At 35.0% G+C, this 18,804-nt stretch overlaps 1 long non-coding RNA gene and 1 other non-coding gene across 3 annotated transcripts in view; one reads left to right on the top strand and one right to left on the bottom strand.

The window, feature by feature from the left end:
• The window catches only part of LOC141422480 (uncharacterized), a 69,198-nt gene that overhangs the window by 47,410 nt on the left and 2,984 nt on the right, over positions 1–18,804 (bottom strand). The window contains exon 2 of one of the 2 annotated variants that reach the window (XR_012447047.1): positions 17,066–17,141. The exons of the other annotated variant lie outside the window; for it this stretch is intronic. This is a non-coding gene — a long non-coding RNA (uncharacterized lncRNA). The remainder of the gene's footprint in view (positions 1–17,065; positions 17,142–18,804) is intronic. 2 annotated transcript variants of the gene reach the window in all.
• LOC141422848 (U6 spliceosomal RNA) lies at positions 3,383–3,489 on the top strand. Its single transcript, XR_012447565.1, has one exon. It is a non-coding gene; the product is annotated as a U6 spliceosomal RNA (small nuclear RNA).

Here is an 18,804-nt window from a genome sequence, read left to right as displayed (position 1 = left end):
GAAGAATCAACATAGTAAATAGCTATACTACCAAAATATACATGTTCAACACAATTCCCATCAAATTCCAATGACATTGATCACAGAGACCAATGAAGTATCAGCACTAAAGTTCATTTGGACCATGAAGTTCATTTGGTCCAAATGACCATGAATAACCAAGGCAATACTAAGCAAAAAGAGCAACACAAGAGGTATCACAATACCTGACTTCAAACTATACTACAGTCATAACAATAAAAGTAGCATGGTACTGGTACAAAAACAGATATGAAGACTGGTGGACCAGAATAGAAGAACCAGATATGAATCCATGCTGCTACAACCACCTAATTTTTGACAAAAGTGCTAAAAACTTATGGTAGAGAAAAGACAACCTCTTTTACAAATGTTGCTGGGAAAACTGGATGTCAGCATGCAGAAAACTGAAACTAGATCCATGTTTGTCACCCTATACAAGTATCAACAAAAGGTGGATTAAGGACCTGAATATAGGACTTGAAACCTTGAAGCTACTGCAGCAAAAAGAGGGAATACAGTGGAACAATAGGCACAGGCAAGGAATTCCTCAGTAGAATTTAATTGGCTTAGCATCTAAGAGAAAGTATCCACAAATGGGACAACATGAGATTAAAAAGCTTCTGTACAACAAAAGAAATGGTTTCTAAATTGAAGAGGGTACCCACAGAATGGGAGAAAATCTTTATCAGACAAGGAACTCTGATAATCAGAATATATAGGGAGCTCAAAGAAACCAAACTCGCCCAAAAGTCAAAGACCAAATGAAGAAATGGGCAAATTAACTGAACACAGCATTTTCAAAGGAAGAAGTTCAAACTGCCAAAAAGCCCATGAAAAATTGCTCATGATCCCTGGAGATAAACCAGTTGGGTACATAATGCATATATATGTGGAAATATCGCAAGGAAACTTCCTGTGTATCTTCCCTTTATCTCAAACAATCAAAAATGTCTTATTTTTCTTTTTATTGTTTCTCTTCTTACTTCTACAAAATTAGAGAACAGGAGGGCAGAACAGGTACTGCCCAGAGAAGGGGTTGGTACCAGTGGGGGTTTAGAAAGTGGCCTGGAAAGGGGGTAGGAGGGTGAGTACAGTGCAAAACATGAGCACACATGTATGTAAATGCAAAAATGATACCTGTTGAAACTATTCCAGGAATTGGGGGAAGAGGGAGATAAAGCAGAGTGGTGGAGGGGGTGATATATTGTAAGAACTTTGTAAATGCCACAATGTACCCCCACCCAGCATGACAATAAAGGAAAAATGTTATTGATAAATCCTGTCCTTGGATAACAAGATGGTTGCAAGGTGACTGAAGGAGAGAATGATTCAGAGCAAAGACAGACATAAAATAGAGATGGAGATGATGAGATTTTTATCCTGCTTTTAGCTACTCTTCAGACATTTGCAGGTTCAAATGAAGTCAGTAGTTTTTTGTTTGTTTGTTTCTTTCTAGCAAAAGCAGGGTCTAAATATCTACTGCAGACAAATGGATCATTAATTTCTTTGTTGAAACATAAAAGGACACAATTCATCATACTACTCAACGGTAAGCAATTTAATGCTTCTAAATTATTTATTTTTGTGATTTTACACTTAATATTTTCAGATCATGGTTTTGAAGGGAGCTACAATCTTGGAAAGCAAAATCACAACTAAGCAGAGATTATCATAATTTTTAAATTTATCTTTTCAATGTTTAAATTTGAATTGTACCAAGAACACATACAGTTAAATTTGAGGAAATTTGGAGATATATTAAAAGTTATAACATTGTACAAGTTAATAAATGGAAAGGAAAATTTAGAAAAATCTGGAAATCCAGACATTTGTTACTAAAATATGTAAAAACTTCCAACAATGAATTTGACACCACACACACACACACACACACACACACTAAAATAAGAGAGAAAAGTGAGAGAGAACGCGAATCCTTCCAACAGAAATAGGAGACAGAACAGTAAATCTATAAGGTCAAAAAAGAAAAACTGTATTATTGGAGCCAGCTTGGCCATTTTCCTGGGATTTACTGTGTGTCTGAAATTTACCATGCTTTCTCCACTGTGAGTCTTCAGGCAGCTTTCTGTTTACTCTGCAAAATTTCAAGCCTCCAGCTAGCCCTGCAATGTTTCTTGTAACTGTGACCACATTCTATGGCCGTGGGGTAGCAAACACTGTTAAATATTAACCTAGCTCCTGACACTGATGGGGCTCAGGACTTTGAGGAATTATCACCCCTAAATCTGCTAGGGTAATAAACTCCCTGAAAAAATGGTCTCGGTGACTTTGTTTACCTAGTCATTCCCACAATAATGTAAATGTTTGAAGATAGACTTCATTAAGAGAGAAATTAAAAAGAGCCTAAAACTTGGCTGGAAATATAGCACACATCTGGAATTTCAGAACTTGGGAGGGTAGGTAGGAGGATGGTGAGTCCAATTAGATTTGTACCCTGACCTTATAATTTATAAATTCCTTGTGTTCCTTTCCAAAACACCTGACAATTTTGTTTCACAATTTGCAAAATCAGTACTTATATCTAATGGTCAGAAGTGATGTCCTCTCTGGTTATTGCTTATAGTTTATTCTCCCATTAAGATAGACCAAAAATCGTATGTTCTCCCTCATATGTGGACATTAGATCAAGGGCAAACACAACAATGGGAATGGACTTTGAGCACATGATAAAAGCGAGAGCACACAAGGGAGGGGTGAGGCTACGTAAGACACCTAAAAAACTAGCTAGCATTTGTTGCCCTCAACGCAGAGAAACTAAAGCAGATACCTTAAAGCAACTGAGGCCAATAGGAAAAGGGGACCAGGAACTAGAGAAAAGGTTAGATCAAAAAGAATTAACCTAGAAGGTAACACACACGCACTGGAAATCAATGTGAGTCAATGCCCTGTATAGCTATCCTTAGCTCAACCAGCAAAACCCCTTGTTCCTTCCTATTATTGCTTATACTCTCTCTACAACAAAATTAGAGATAAGGGCAAAATAGTTTCTGCTGGGTATTGAGGGGGTTGGGGGGAGAGGGAGGGGGCAGAGTGGGTGGTAAGGGAGTGGGTAAGGGGGGAGAAATGACCCAAGCCTTGTATGCATATATGAATAATGAAATTAAAAAAAAAAAGATATCATGGTTTAGTCTTTGTGTTTGCTTTTTGTTGTATGTTGTGGTGGTTGTTTGTTTTGAGAATAAGGTGTTGTCAGATCTAGGTTCATGAGGTCAGTTTGTGAGTTGTGAATGATTTCCTGTCCAAACAAAAACAAAACAGGAATTGAAGCAGAAGCAAAGTCTTATTCACTTTCCAAGGAAGGAAAAGGGCTGGGGTTCATAAGCATATAAGATATAGAAGGGTACTCTCTTCAGCAGCACATACACTAAAATGAGAAGAACACAGAGAAGATTAGTATGGCCCTTCTGTGAGGATGACATGCAAATTCATGAAGCTTTTCAAGTATATACATAAAGATGTAGAAGGAATGTACTGCTGATATTTTGTTTTTTGGGTTCAGCTAGATGTTCCAGGAAGCAGCTAGAGTGGTCAGTTTCTCAATGTTTTGTCAAGGTCATTGTTTGTTAGTTTGTACAATCTTTTCTATGATATCATGTGGTCAGAATATGTTGTCAACAAGATGCAAATGGGGTTTAATTTGAGTTCAGAAAAACAGTTTCTGCACAACAAACAAAACAGCCTTCCTGCTAGACAAATAGAATCAAGTACAAAATGGAATAGGTTAGACCAATTCAATTGGGAATTTACAGGTGTCACTGTATATTTGAGGTTGTCCTGAAAGTTGCTCTGTAGCCAGCCTGGCATTGAACTTTCCATCTTCTTGATTCAGACTTCCAAGTGCTGGGATTATAGGTGTGTACCATCACACCTGGATTCTCATTCATATTGTATTTGACCAGCATGTCTTCTGCTTCTATCTTGCTTTTTCCAAGAAAAAAAATCCTATCTTTTTGTCATTTTTTCTTCCTTACCATCTAAAGAGGGAGGAAATACTTCTTTTTGATCATGTCTTATAGGACTGATAGGAAACAGTCATTTATGCCTTTCAGCACTTCCCTAAATAATGATCAGAGGGATTGAGCAGGGAGATTATTCTACAATCATATTACTTTCCTTATATTCGGTCTCTTAATAGCATCAGGAAAGATGCAGCATGCACAAAGAATACAGGACAGGTAACCCAGGAGAAGTAAGAAAGAAGGAATGGAGCCTAAGGGAGGAGTCTGCAAAAGAGAGTGAGAAATGCCAGCCCTCAGGCTGCAGTCTGCACATGCACACCGTTTCCATGGACAAGAAAGTCTTAAAAGTTTCATTTCTTACAGTTGATTTAAGCCTTGGTCCAGGTGCTGCAATGCTGGCAGAAAAACTATATTCCCATGTGAGCTAGAAAAATACTATAGCTCCCTTGTGGCATGGGTTATGAAAGAAGCTTTTAGAGATTTCTAGGGCAACCTAATTGTTTCCTAGAATTCTTATCCCTTAAGAGAGCATCTTTGTGAATCAATAAAAGACCTATTAGCCTAGAAAATTTAGTCAAGGAGGTTCTTATTACTAACAAATCCCTACTATGCATGCTGGAGAAGTCATGTGTGGTTCCTCTTGAGTGATTCTGATCCACAGTCTGGCTTGAGCAAGTCCTCAGTGTCCCAAAATAGGTTTTTGTTGTGTTTTATTTTTCGTTTGTACTGGCTATACTAGGGATTGAACTCAGGGTTACACAAATGCTCTACCATTTGAGTCATGCCCCCAGACCCCATAGTTCTTTTTACTTGCTTCAGATCAACAAAAGTAATTCATTTGTTTACAATACTGTAATTGCTATGGTGCCTGTGAACAACAGTTACTATTATTGGTTTTGGGCACAAATAAGTGATTTAGGTTCTTCCAGTCTGATGAATCAATGTGAATTATATGGAGGAAAGAGGAAAGGTATAAATGAAACATCAGTGTTGCTGGTGTGAATCCATCACAGAGCCAGCTTGCCTCTGTTGCCAGCACTGTGACTTCTAAAGATGGTGGAGGTTGAAGTTTCCTTGCTGAGCTAGTACTGCAATGTAAAATGAAAATTACTCTGGAAGCTCAGACAGGAAGGAATGCTATATTCTTCTCCAATGCTTCTGAAAATTATCTATGTAAATTCAGAAATCATTTTTGTATAAGTTAGTAAAGTAGACTCTCTCAAAACTCAGATCCACAGATACCTTTTCTAGCTTCTTAAAACATCATGGGTTAATTAGTTTTCTGGTACTATACCAAAATATTTGGGCCAATGTACTTAAAAGTGGTAAGGTCACATTTTTTGAGGTTTCAGCCCAGAGTTTATTGACTCTATTACTTTGGTCCTATGGCAAGATAATATGTCATGGTTGAACAACCCAATAGAGTAAGCTGCTCTCTCTTTCCAGACTCAAAAAGGAGTTAAGTTTTAAACTGTCTTTGATTCATCAAGCTTTCCCAACTGTTTTCTTTTCAAATTTAGGTTATTTCAACAACATGTGTCAAGTCCTACTCTATGCCTTAAATTCTGCTGGATGAAGAACATGTATTAATAAATATAACATGATTCTATTACCAAAAGCATTTTATTTTTTTTTTGAACCAAGATTTTATTTTATTTTTTTTCATTTTTCTTTTATTATTCATATGTGCATACAAGGCTTGGTTTATTTCTCCCCCCTGCCCCCACCCCCTCCCTTACCACCCACTCCACCCCCTCCCGCTCCCCCCCTCAATACCCAGCAGAAACTATTTTGCCCTTATCTCTAATTTTGTTGTAGAGAGAGTATAAGCAATAATAGGAAGGAACAAGGGGTTTTGCTGGTTGAGATAAGGATTAGCTATACAGGGCATTGACTCACATTGATTTCCTGTGCATGGGTGTTACCTTCTAGGTTAATTCTTTTTAATCTAACCTTTTCTCTAGTTCCTGGTCCCCTTTTCCTATTGGCCTCAGTTGCTTTAAGGTATCTGCTTTAGTTTCTCTGCATTAAGGGCAACAAATGCTAGCTAGTTTTTTAGGTGTCTTACCTATCCTCACCCCTCCCTTGTGTGCTCTCGCCCAAAAGCATTTTATTTATGAACAGAATACTTGATTCAGAAATATATTTTGACAAATGTTTTCCCATAATAATTTACTATGTTATTAGCGGTGCACAATTCTGGTGGAATGGCTGTCCTTCCTCTGACCCCATGAAATAGTCGGTTGACTGATACTTCTGTGATAGTACCATCACCTATTTGAGTAGTTGTGTATGTGTCTGTGTGTATGTATGTGTTTGTAGCTCTTTGTATGTTTTATCTTCTCATATGTGTAAGCTCTTCTGAAGCAAGTCCCAGACAGTTTCTCTTCCCACTGTTATCTTAATATATAACTGTACTCATAGATAGTTATTGAATGAAACAATAACCAGAGTAGGCAATGTGTATCAGAAAGAATCCTAAGGATTACAATAGAAAAATTCATGCAGAAACACCTCACTTTTATGGAGTTCTTTACTTAATCAAACTTTCGACACTTTGGAAAATACTTACTACAATTAAGAGGTGATTTATTGTTTTGCTTTGCTATACAGATTCAGTGCTAATGAGCAACACAATCATATATTCAGGAAACATGTGAAATTAACAATTTGTGCTTCTGTCTTATTTCCCCATCCTTGCCTTGGATCGTTCTTGACTTAATTTATGCCAAGCAGTATAGGAATAATGGAATTTCTGAAGCTAATGCTCACATACACTAGAAATGGGGAGCTTTTAAATCTTCTGATGCTTAGGCTACACCCCAAAGCAATTAAATTAGAGCTCTGGGGAAAGAGTTTTAGGCATGAGTATTATGTATGTAAAACTCTCAGAGAATTCCAACATGTAGGCAAGGCTGGAAACTCTGCTCTAATTATTTAATATAATTTAATCAAGTCTTAAGATGAAAGCAGCTCAGCTTTGCTGTTACTGAGTCTATCTGAAAGAGTTTGCAATGTGAATAAATGAATAAATAAGATATCTTTAAAATATCTTCAAAATGGGAAAGCTTAACTCCCAATCATAATATTTTATGCTAATCATAAGCTTAAGAGCCTGTGCATAAATTATTCTAGTCTAATCTAGTTGAGTCTCCATACTGTTCTAAATTGACTATGTATGCTTTGTTCAATTGATCACTATTTTAAATATCATGCCAATTAAATTTCCTAACTAAATCAAATGTTTAGTTTATTACAAATAAGAAACATAATCAGTTCCTTTAAAAGGAAAGGAATGTCATAAATGAAACAGAAACCTTGTTCTTTTAAATTTCCTCAATTAGATCAAGTATCTTTCACTAAGGAAGCACACATTTTTAATTAAGCTAATTAGAAGAATAATAACTGTAACTCATGGTTAAATATGTTCCTGATAAGTATCAATATGATGAAATTTACATCATAAGCAGATCATTAATATTTGCTTCTGATATTTCCTTCTCTGCCTTTATATTTTTCCTAATTTATAGACATTTCCCAGAGAATTGTGATTCATAACTTTTAAAACATTATTCCAGAGAAGACGAAAAACTGTAAAATCTTGGAAGTGACTTATATACCGTCTCACCACACTTTTATTACTAATATTTTTATATCTAATTACATTTTCTGACTCTTCTCTCTGCCTATTTTCTGTTTTGTGTTTCCTATTTCCTCTAAGTTTGCTGATTGTTCATGTTCCTTGGAGCCTGAAAGCTGAAAACTGTAAGTCAAGGATGCTAGAAAGAGGTCTAAATGTTCTGCTCTGGCCTCTTCCAAGTTGTATCACTCAGGTGACAGTTCACCTCCTATGCAACTGGTAAGACTATATGGTTGGTTCACAAATTCCCAAATAGCCCGAATTTTTATCTAATCTGTTTTCCTCCCATATATTGGATGTAAAATGTATATGTAAATAAGAACTTGAGCAAATGTTCATCATAAATGCAATCTTATTAGTCAAGATATTTCAGGCAAATTTACATTTCTGGTCCATAATTTCAAAAACTCTAACATGGGAATGAAAATGCTGCTTATCTTTGAAGTCTCTTATAACAATTGCAGATAAATTCTGTAAGGTACTAGTGAAGTGTCTGGAACATGTACTACTCCCTTTAAAATTTTTTTTTGTTCTGGTACTGTTATTAAGATTGCTAGGATATCATGTATGACTACCTGATTAGGACAAATTTTTCCTCTATGTTATGAGATTAAAAGTATCTACCTTTATGGTCTTACGATGTGGAACAAATTAAATGGTGTAAATGAAAATGAGTTGCACCATGTAAATTACCATGGATGTCAACTATTATTAGTGGCTTGTATTGCTGTATTTCATACTAATACAAGCTATGCTGATTTTTTTAAAGTGTCCTTACTATTTAAACTCCTAGAAAATATATAAAGACTTTGACAAAATTAAAGCTATAAAATTGAACAGGTACAATTCCCTTAAGAAAATTGATTTCATAAAGCTGCTAGAAAAATGCCTACTATTTAGAAGGCCAGAGGGGATATTGGAGACATAGCTAGCTACCAATTTCATAAGGTATCTTTCTTCCCCGAAAAGTCCAATAAAGTGCAAGAAACCCTAAAACTAGCATAGTTTTTTTTTTTTCAATTAAATGCTCTGTTGTTTCCATTCTCACCCCCTCAGGTTATTTCATTTCATCCTCCCTGGAAAAAAAAACCCTTTTGGATTAAATCTCTAATGCTGACATTTTGATGTCAATCCATGTTAAATTGGCCACACACTGAATCTTGTCAAGATTGGAGATTAAATGACTTTTAAACTTCAAATGAACTCAAAAAGTACTACAATTGGAACATTAGAAGATGATTCTTATTTGTATTCTTGCTGAATATAAAAGATCCCACATCTAGCTATAATCTGTGTGCATTGTATGAGTACATTCAATAAGAAATTATTTTCAACAAATACATTTTGTTGTACATATAATCAATGTTTATTACAAAAAATTAGCAAATAGAAAAAATAATAGACAAGCCATCCAGAGATTACTGTCTAAAATATTGTATAATAGCCAAATCATATAAGGTAACTTTCTAAAATACTGCTGTTTATCCTTATTTTAAGACTATTTTAAACAAAGATATAGTATGGACATGTATTCCCTTTTATTTATTTATTGAATCAAGGTCTTGCTATGGAGCCCGATGCTGCCCTCCAACTCTCCTACCTCTGCTTCCCAAGTACTGGGATTACAAGAGTGCACCACAACACCAGCTGTATTCTGTTCTTGAAAACTTGTCTTTAAATGGAAGGCTAGTTGTTTCTGTGAACAATAAATGAAATACTACATTAACATTTTAACAACACCCCATTTTATTTATTTAAATTCTAGAGTTTTGGCTACTTAGAGTGATAATACTTTCCTTTGTAATCACAATAAGATGGATAGTCATGTATGAGAATCTGTTTACACATGCCATTATATTCTTAAAACTGACTCCTGCAAGTCAAATGCCAAAAATGGAAACATAGGTTTAAGAATTTTAATGCACTTTGCCAAATTGCCCTCCAGAAATGTTTTATTTTTACTTCTTTACCAACCTTTCATGCCTATAGCAGTTTGAGCTCATAACAATCTCTCTTCTACCTGACAACACTGAGCTTTCTTATTACTGTTAACCTTTATCAATCTCATTGGAAATTCATAGTAAATATGGCTCTTAAGTGTGTTTCTTGATTACAAATGTGGTCTAACATTGTTTTATAAGCTTATTTTTTTTGTATTCAACTTCTATGAATTTCATTTTTGAGATCTTTCTCGTCTGCTCATTTTCAAATGTTGTTCTTCTGATTACTGTTATACAATCAGCCATTTGGCCAAGAAAATATGCTGCAATCATTTCCTTAGTGTATTTAACATTATTTAAGATGTTGTTATGCTGAAAACTTACATTTCTAAGCCATAAACATAACTGTTTTTTCTTTTTTCTGTGTTTCATTTCACACTTCATGAAAAACTTATCTACCCTAAAATATATATAATAAATTTCCTTGTGTAATTTCCCCTATAATAATAATTGCACAAATAGTCCATGGAAATAGTCTCATTATGAACATTCACACAAATCTGAAGTACCATGTAAAGTGGAAGCTTTGCTTGGATATGAACCTCCCTTCCAGTCCATTTGTCACCCTGGAGAAAGTCACTGTTGTTGGAATCTGTTGGGCATAGATCCTTCAGAATGAATTAGTATGTGTTTACCTACATACTACTATAGTTTAAATCTTAAATGTCTCTCAAGTTGCATTTGTTAAAGGCTTGGCTCTCAGAGCGTTCTAGTAAAAGGATATAAGACCTTTAGAGGTAGGGCCTAGTGGGAGGTGCAAATGTCAGTGAGGCTGTGCTCTCAAAGTGGATTATGGGACGCTGGTCTTTTCCTCATAATCTCTTTTGCTCTTAGGCTGATGAGGTGAACATTTTTGTTTTGCTACCCATTCCCGAAATGATTTTTTTGCTTGCCACAGGCTCAAAACAGCAGTACCAGTCAATCATGGACTGGAACCTCTGAAACTGTGAGCTAAATGAACCATTTCTCTGTAAGTTATTTGTTTCAGGTGTTTTGTTATAGTAATGTACTCATACATATATACTTTTAGTTGTTACTTTATGTTTATATAAATGTGCAAAGGGGAGAGAGAATGTAATAACCAGCTTGAGTACTTTGGATGACATTTTTTACCAACTTTGTTATTTGTAGAATAGTTTGCCAATCTCTTTTTATGAAGCAATAGCTAGAATACATATAGAAAACTAAAGAATAATATTTACAATGAGTTTTCATATTTTTACTGACATTTTGTATCTATTGTCTCAATTTACATCAATGTAATTTTCAGAGGTAACCGAGTCTTCATAAGTATGTCTCCATTAACTTTAACCATTTGCAAAATTTTCCATAGTTTATCACCAATATGCACTCATTGCAAAAAGAAATTATTAAATAATTGAAAACTCACACATTTTCACTATAGTTTTGTAAGCAAAGTTCAAATTCTCTAGCATACATTCAGGTGAAATTACAATTTTCACTGAATATATTAAAAGAAAAAAGATCTTTCTCTATCCAAAAAGAAGAGACAAAATTATGTTAACCAAAACTTTTTAAATGTTTAAGGAAATAGAACTCTTATCTACCCTAAACTGATCATTACACACTGTATACATGTATCAGTTTATTATACTGTACCCCATAAATTTGTACAATTGAGATAATATTCACAAAAATGAAGAGCCAGGTAATATACTATACTCTATTCATGGAATTTTCTTGCAGACATGTGCCATTTTGCATATGGTATTTTGCACTGTGAGTAAGATAGCAACAAAGACAAGTGACTAGCTCAGCAAGAACATGTAAAATTTACCCAAGTATTCATATATGTTCCCTACAAAATTTGCTTCACCATCTGAATCCCTTTCTGATACTTTTTAATTACTAGCAATACTTACTTGTTAGTGGTAGATACAGACTAAAGAGTAAAAAAGAATGAATGGAGGATATTGCCATAAGAATTAGACATATGGACAATTAAACTTGGCCTTGATGAATCTTTCCTCCCAAGGAACGAGAACTCTTTGAAACACTAATTTTCATGGCAACTTTGATTAAGTTAGAATATGACTTACATTTCCACCTTCATCTTTATGTGGCTTTCTCATAGTGTGCATATCTCTGTGTTCAAAGTTTTCCATTTCTAAGGAAACTAGTGATATTTAATTAGGGCTCATTTTAACGCCTTCATCTTAATTTAACTAATGACACCAATAATTTTATTTTCAAATGAGTTAATATTTTGATATAAGTGTGTTAGGGCCTTGGAATATGAGTTTGTGATTTTATAATCCAGACTGTGGAAGCAATAAGAACATTCCCATACTCTTTCTATGTACAGTTCAGTATTTTGAGTTCTTTCCTATTCAAGGGTTTCTCATTCTCTTTTTGTCTCAGCCCACCCTCCAATCCCAGAGTTTATGGTACTTTCTACTAGTGTTTGCAACAACCCTTAAGAATTCAGCAAAACCAGGCTTTTCAAACAGAATCCTATAGAGCAAAAAGGAAATAGAAGCAGAGTGTTTCTTTTTCTTTTTCTTTTTTTTATTGTTTTATTATTCATATGTGCATACAATATGCACATATGAATAATATGTGCCCTGGCCCCCTCCCTTACCACCCACTCCACCCCTTCCCTCTCCCCCCTACCCCCTCAATACCAATCAGAAACTATTTTGCCCTTATCTCTAATTTTGCTGAAGACAGAATATAAGCAATAATAGGAAGGAACATGTGTTTTTGCTGGTTGAGATAAGGATAACCAAACAGGGAGCTGACTCACATTAATTTCCTGTGTGTGTGTGTTACCTTCTAGGTTAATTCTTTTTAATCTAACCTTTTCTGTAGTTCCTGATCCCCCTTTCCTATTGGCCTCAGTAGAAGCAGAATGTTTAGAGCTTTACTCCAACTCATGCAACTAAACCAATTTTGCCTTAACAAATTTTAATTCTGAATTTCTATGTAAAAATTTTTGTGAGGTTCTGGGAATCAAACCCAGGGTTGGTGGATGCTAGGCAAGCATTGTAACACTAAGGTGTGGTCCCAGCCCTTGGTTTTCTGAGACAGGGTTTCGCTGTGTAGCCCATTATGGCCTCAAACTTGTGATCCTCCTGTACCTACCTTCCAAGTGCTAGGAATACAGGTATGTGATTCCTGAAAGAAATAGTTTTCTTAACTAGTAGGATTATTTTTTTTTAACTCTGTGAAGTTCTACTGCCTTAAAAATTGGGAAATATTGAAATTTAAAATCAAACTAATATTGAAGAGTTGGCAAAGTGATGAAATGTTCTGGGAGCAATGATAGTTTTACAACCTTGTAATACTGTAAACCACTAAATTGGGGACTTTACAAGGTGCATTTTATGGTATGTGAATTACATCTCAGTTTTAAAATGCCTATAAAATTTCCTCAGGTGAAAAGCAGGATATGAAATTATGTATAAGTACATTAGGTACCCCATTGTGGAAAACCAAACCATTGAGGATTAGCCTTTAACACATACAATGTAATCCTTTGGATTCCCCTAAGGGCTATAACATACTTACATAATTCTTTTGAATAAGATATATCCTATCATTTATACTTAGGAAGCATTAATTATCAAGGAAATCATAATAGCTCTTTAATAAATATGTGCTAATGAAAACCTTATCTGTGGCTTAACAGATTTAAGAGCTTAAATTTTGAAAGCAGCCATGTCTACATCCATTTCTGGCTCTACCACTTATCCTGGTGACTTTGGGAAGTGCTCTGAATCTCTTTAGCACTGAAGAAATGAACCAGTAGTAATAGTAATTAAGTCAGAGTATTTTGATAAAGATATGTTATAATGTATGGAGTATCTGTTACACAGTAAGTACATAATAGAAAGTAGCTGTGTATAATCACCACTATTATTTTTAATGATAGTGTTATCATGGGCTATTATTGAATTGACTTTCCTCTTTTATGAGTTACATAATTTAAAATATCATTTCAACCTCACTTTCAATACAGAAGCCCTTAATTGCATTGGTTGGCTCAGTTGCATGATTCTTTATCTACATTCACTTTTTCAGACACAGGTAGTCAATAAATATTTATTGAGCATTATATAGTTTAACTCTGGTTAAAGTCAGGGATCTCTGTCCTAGTTCTGGTATCAACTGTTGGCTCTGTGCCTGTTCATCCTTATTTCTGGTGAAAAGTCAGCAGTCTCACCCCACAACATGAATTTTATGGCTTGTTCTCTCTCCAACTTTGATCTATTTGTTTTCCTTCCCTCTTGTCTTATATGTCAGTCTGCCTTATCACCAACCCCAGGGAATACAGCTTTTAGTTTACATTTTGGATTCATGAATTGATTGGGAGTTCAGTTTGGGTTTGAAACTTCTTATTCCAGGCATTTATGCTCCATTATTGTAAACCTTGGCACCTCAGATCTATTTATTCTCCTATTCAGTAGAACAGTTGTAAAATGAAATTAATTTTATTCTCTGAAATTCTGTATAAAAAGCATTTATGCATCACATTTTCTCTTTTTAAGGAATTTTAAAATCAGACAACTCATATTTTTACAAATTTTTGTATGTTCATAGAGTACAATTTACAAACCTTGATTTATTGATCTATCACTCTATCAATCAATCTTCTATCTACCTAATCTATTTAAATTGAGAAGTTCATTCTAAGAATACCCCAAAGATGAGCAGCAGAAAAGACTCAGAACCTTGCCCAATTGATTTTATCTTCTGTGTATTTCCCTCTGGCTCATATTTTATAGTCTCACTGAAGACATTGTCGATTCTCAGATACCATTTATCAATTTTTGACCTTTTTTTTTTTTTTAGCTCTGTGGCTTGAACTCAGGATCTACACCTTGAGCCATTCCACCAACCCCTTTCTTGTGATGAGTTTTTTTTGAGATAGGATCTTGTGAGCTATTTGCCCAGGCTGGCTTCAAACCACAATCCTTCTTATCTCTGCCTCCTGAGTAGCTAGGATTACAGGCGTGAGCCACCAGCTCCTGGCAATTTTGACCATTTTAAACTCATCATTGGAAGTCCACCAACTTAAGAACTTAGTTAAGAATTTAGGCTTTTGCCTTTCTTCTGTCTATTTATTTTTATTTCCTTCTCTCTTTCCTTCCTGCATTAAGTCATTTGAATTGGCCATTTGTTTGATTTTATAAACACTGATCTGATCATGGCATCAAAGTCAAAACTCATTATTCCTTTAGCATTTTATTTGTTACAAAGTATAATAATCTTATAGTATATTTCCTTATTATATAAGAATTCAAGGGCTGGGAGTCTGGCTCAAGTGGTAGAGTGGCTACCTAGCAAGCAAGAGGCCTTGAGTTCAAACTTAATATTGCCGAAAAGAGAATTCAAGCCCATTGTAGACAAGATAAAAATAAAATCATGTCTTTGAAATGATAAAGTATACAGAACTAATATCTGTTTACAAAGGTTTAAAACAACTTGGATGAATCTTTTAATAGTTCTGTCTCCTGTCATTTATGATCTATGTGAGTTGTTGGTAGGCCTTTTATATCAAATTCTCCCATTTTGGCTTAAATGTCATAGCAAAACCTCACTTAGTTCCCAAACAGAGAATTTCATCTTCAAACATTTTCATCTTCTGTTTCTACTTTGGCCTTACTGGGAACAAAATCCATAGTAAACAACTAAAGGCAATTGTGAAAGAAGAGAGCTTATAGGCTGAGTGTCAACAATAGCACTCATCACATTCTACATGTTCAAGGAGCCCTCCACTTACAATGGTTCCATTAGGATTTTTAAACATTCCAATGTTGCAAATGGAATACATTTAGTCAAACTTATACTCTGACTTCTGGTCATTTCAAAGGATACTGATCTATAGGCATACACTCTTATAGTGCTGGGCTGAATGGTGAGCCATAGCTCCTCATCAGCCTAAGAGTCATGAGGGTGAACAACCCATATTTCACAGGGGACTGTGTTGCAAAGCTTTGATGTGCAGAAAGTTAGGTGTATTTTTTTTATCATATTATTATACTGGGGATAAATTGTGACATTTACAAAAGTTTTTACAATATATCATATTTTCAACAGGATATTTTCTACTTATGCTGAGTTTATCAGGATGTAACCTCATTACAAGTCAAAGAGTATCTCTACTGTCAATGAACCAATATTACTCTGTTGCCTTCTGATCTCTGCCTCTGAAGACTACATTAGTTAGGCTCATTTATCTGGTAATAGATAAAAGCACACTGAGGCTGGAGGAGTGGCTTAAGTAGTAGAGTGCCTGCCTAGCAAGCATGAGGCTCTGAGTTCAAGCCCCAGTAATGCAAGGAAAAGAAAGACAGGAGCACACTCCAGGTGCTTCAGAAAATAAGATATAGGGCTAAACATATGGGCATATAGAGACCAAAAGTAAAAAAGAGCTCAGGTTTAAAACAAATAGATTTTATAGAAAAGTAGGCAATAATTCAGAGTACACGAGTGGCTTTCTTAGTGACAAATAATCAAGTTGTAACAGCAACTCTGACACATCTCCAGAAGAAGATGATTTCTGATTTCTAAGCCCTCTGATCTCTTTATAGTTTTTTATTTTGACAATTCCCAGAAGAAGATCAGACTTTTGTGGATACCATCACCAGACATATAACACAAGTCTACCATTGAGTACTCATTTTTAAAAATTTGTCTTTTAGTTTTTTGTGATGGGGTATCACTATGTAGCACAGGCTGTCTTCAAACTCTCAATTCTCCTGCTTCAGTCACCCAGGTACTAGGATTAAAGGCATTCACCACCATGCCCAGCTGAGAGTTCTCATTTTAAAGCTCTACCCAGTCCCTGGCCAGGATGTGGGTGCTGTTCCTGTAAGTTCTGGTTGTGAGGTAGAGTCAGATGATGCAAAGCATGGTGATCTATGAATAAGAAACCTTTCTGAACATGGGTAGATAACGTGCAGATATCCTATGGAAGATGTTCAAAACCTATTTTAAGTAAAGAAATAGTATCTAGAAGGCAGATTTAAATTTTGTACCAATGGCAATAAAATGGTTTATGCTCTAGTTGTAATTAAGGATGTCACAGCTGTCTATTAGGAAAAAATGTGATAGAGAAGTGGGTTGTCTTAGGCTCTTCTTTTTACTATCTGTCTTCATCCTCAGTCATCTAAAATAACATGCCCAAATTTTACTCCTAGTTGAGCATCTCTCAGCACATCTTAAGGTTAAATTACAATGAATTTTCCAACAATACAAAATTTATGCACTTATACAAAGTATCATAAGTCTTTGGTAAAATTATAAACTTGTGGGACATTTTTAGAGGGCAAAGACTCCAGGGAAAATTAGAGGATTATGAATAAAGGCACAGAGAATATATATGTTGTGTGGTATTGTGTATCAATTCTTAACATCTTTTTCTTTTGTTCCATGGGTTCAATTTCTGGATTCCCTACCTTTGTTATTATCTTCTCGTGATGTTGGTAAAATGTGTTTATCTCCTTAGGATTCTCAATATTCTTGAAGCATAATCTAGACACAACAAAAGACATCTGATCACTAGAAGGCCTTTGCTTGTGCTCACTTAAATGTGTAAAAAAATCAACAAAAAAATAACAAAACATACAATTTCCCATCACATGCTGTGATAAGTAAACACAACATCGTAGTTCAATGTTAAAAATCCATAGGAGGTCATTGTCCCTGCATTATCAAACACCACAGTTTAGCAGATGTAGACAAGAATAAATATGAAATTCTTGTTTCACATAAAAGACTGAATATAGTTTGCAACATGTACTATCTATTGTACATGCTACTGCATTTGGAAGGAAGTATATATAATAAATATTCTATGTAAGGATGGATTAGGTAGTCATTAGCAGAGAGATCCACCTGACATACAGCAATTCAAAGGTAATCTACAAAGATGACTATCAAATAACCCACAGCAAATCACACTGGATGCCTTGTAAATGTCTATGCTTTCTAAAAACTCCTGACTGGGGAATGAATTTTATCAGTAAAGGTCAGGCAGCAAAATTTGAAAATTTTTGAATTATTTTTCCCTCTACTTCTGCATGATCTGATCCCAAATTCAACAAAGCATGAAATCCACATTGGGTATGACAATAGAAGAAAAATCTATTTCATGTGCTAGCTGGATTCAGTATTCTGAATATTCAACAGTGAATGACTCACGGATAAAGCCAAGTGTTTTTACAAGCATTTTTACAGTGTTCTCTCCAATTTGGTTTTAATTCACAGAGCACTCTGAATAGCCCTCAAAATGCCATTATTTTTTCTGTGCATAATTGTCTTTGTTGTTTGTTATTCTGCTATTTAGTAACTTGTTCCTTGAAGTGTTAGAGTTTGCACTCATGCTTTGTGCTTGCTAGACAAGGGCTCTACCACTTAGGTCACACCTCCAGTCTCTTTTGCTTTATATTGTTTTTCAGGTAGGGTCTTGTAGGTTTTCCCTGGGCTGGCCTTGGACCTTGATTTTCCTACCCCAGTCTCCCACTGTAGTTGTTTTCACAATTGTGCACCATGACTGAAAGGAGAATTTGGAGCAAAGCAAGAAAAGACTTAGGAGACACTTAATAGGCATCATTAATATTGCCTTGGAGAAGAGGAATAAATAGATTATCTGAAACTAATGAGAATCATAGCAAAAAATCAATAAATAGACATGAAAAAAATAGATCAACTCAACCAAGGACAGACCATTCGAAGCATTAGAATTGCCGAAATGGAATGTGTTGTTCTAAAAACATTGCAAATTAGTGAATTCCCTGTCGCCAGTGACGATTAAGGAGAAACTGTAGGATAGTGTTTTGGAAATATTGAGAAAATATTAACGTTGCAGAACAGATGACAAAGTACTTAAAATATTGCACTTAGCATTCTTTGTAACTCTGAGATTTTACTTTGTTCTCATTTAAATTAGTATTTTTTTCCCTAGCTGAATTGGGAGTACTTTAAAGTTAACATCTGTGCCCAATATATTTTTAAAAGTTTCTCCAAAGTTACTTAAAATGGGGTACTTTTTACATAAGCATATGAAAAATACATGTTGATTGATTAATCTGTTTTTGAGAACACTTATAACATGCTAATGACAAAGTTCCTCCTTTCAGTGCCTAAGGTTTGTCTGGATGACTTTATCATAGCACCAAGTTTTGGAAACTTCTAG

The sequence above is a fragment of the Castor canadensis genome, chromosome 4 (genome assembly GCF_047511655.1).
Source record: "Castor canadensis chromosome 4, mCasCan1.hap1v2, whole genome shotgun sequence".
NCBI classification, from domain to species: domain Eukaryota; kingdom Metazoa; phylum Chordata; class Mammalia; order Rodentia; family Castoridae; genus Castor; species Castor canadensis.
Note: the sequence above shows the minus strand (reverse complement) of the source record. Positions and strands in the feature narration are given on the sequence as shown.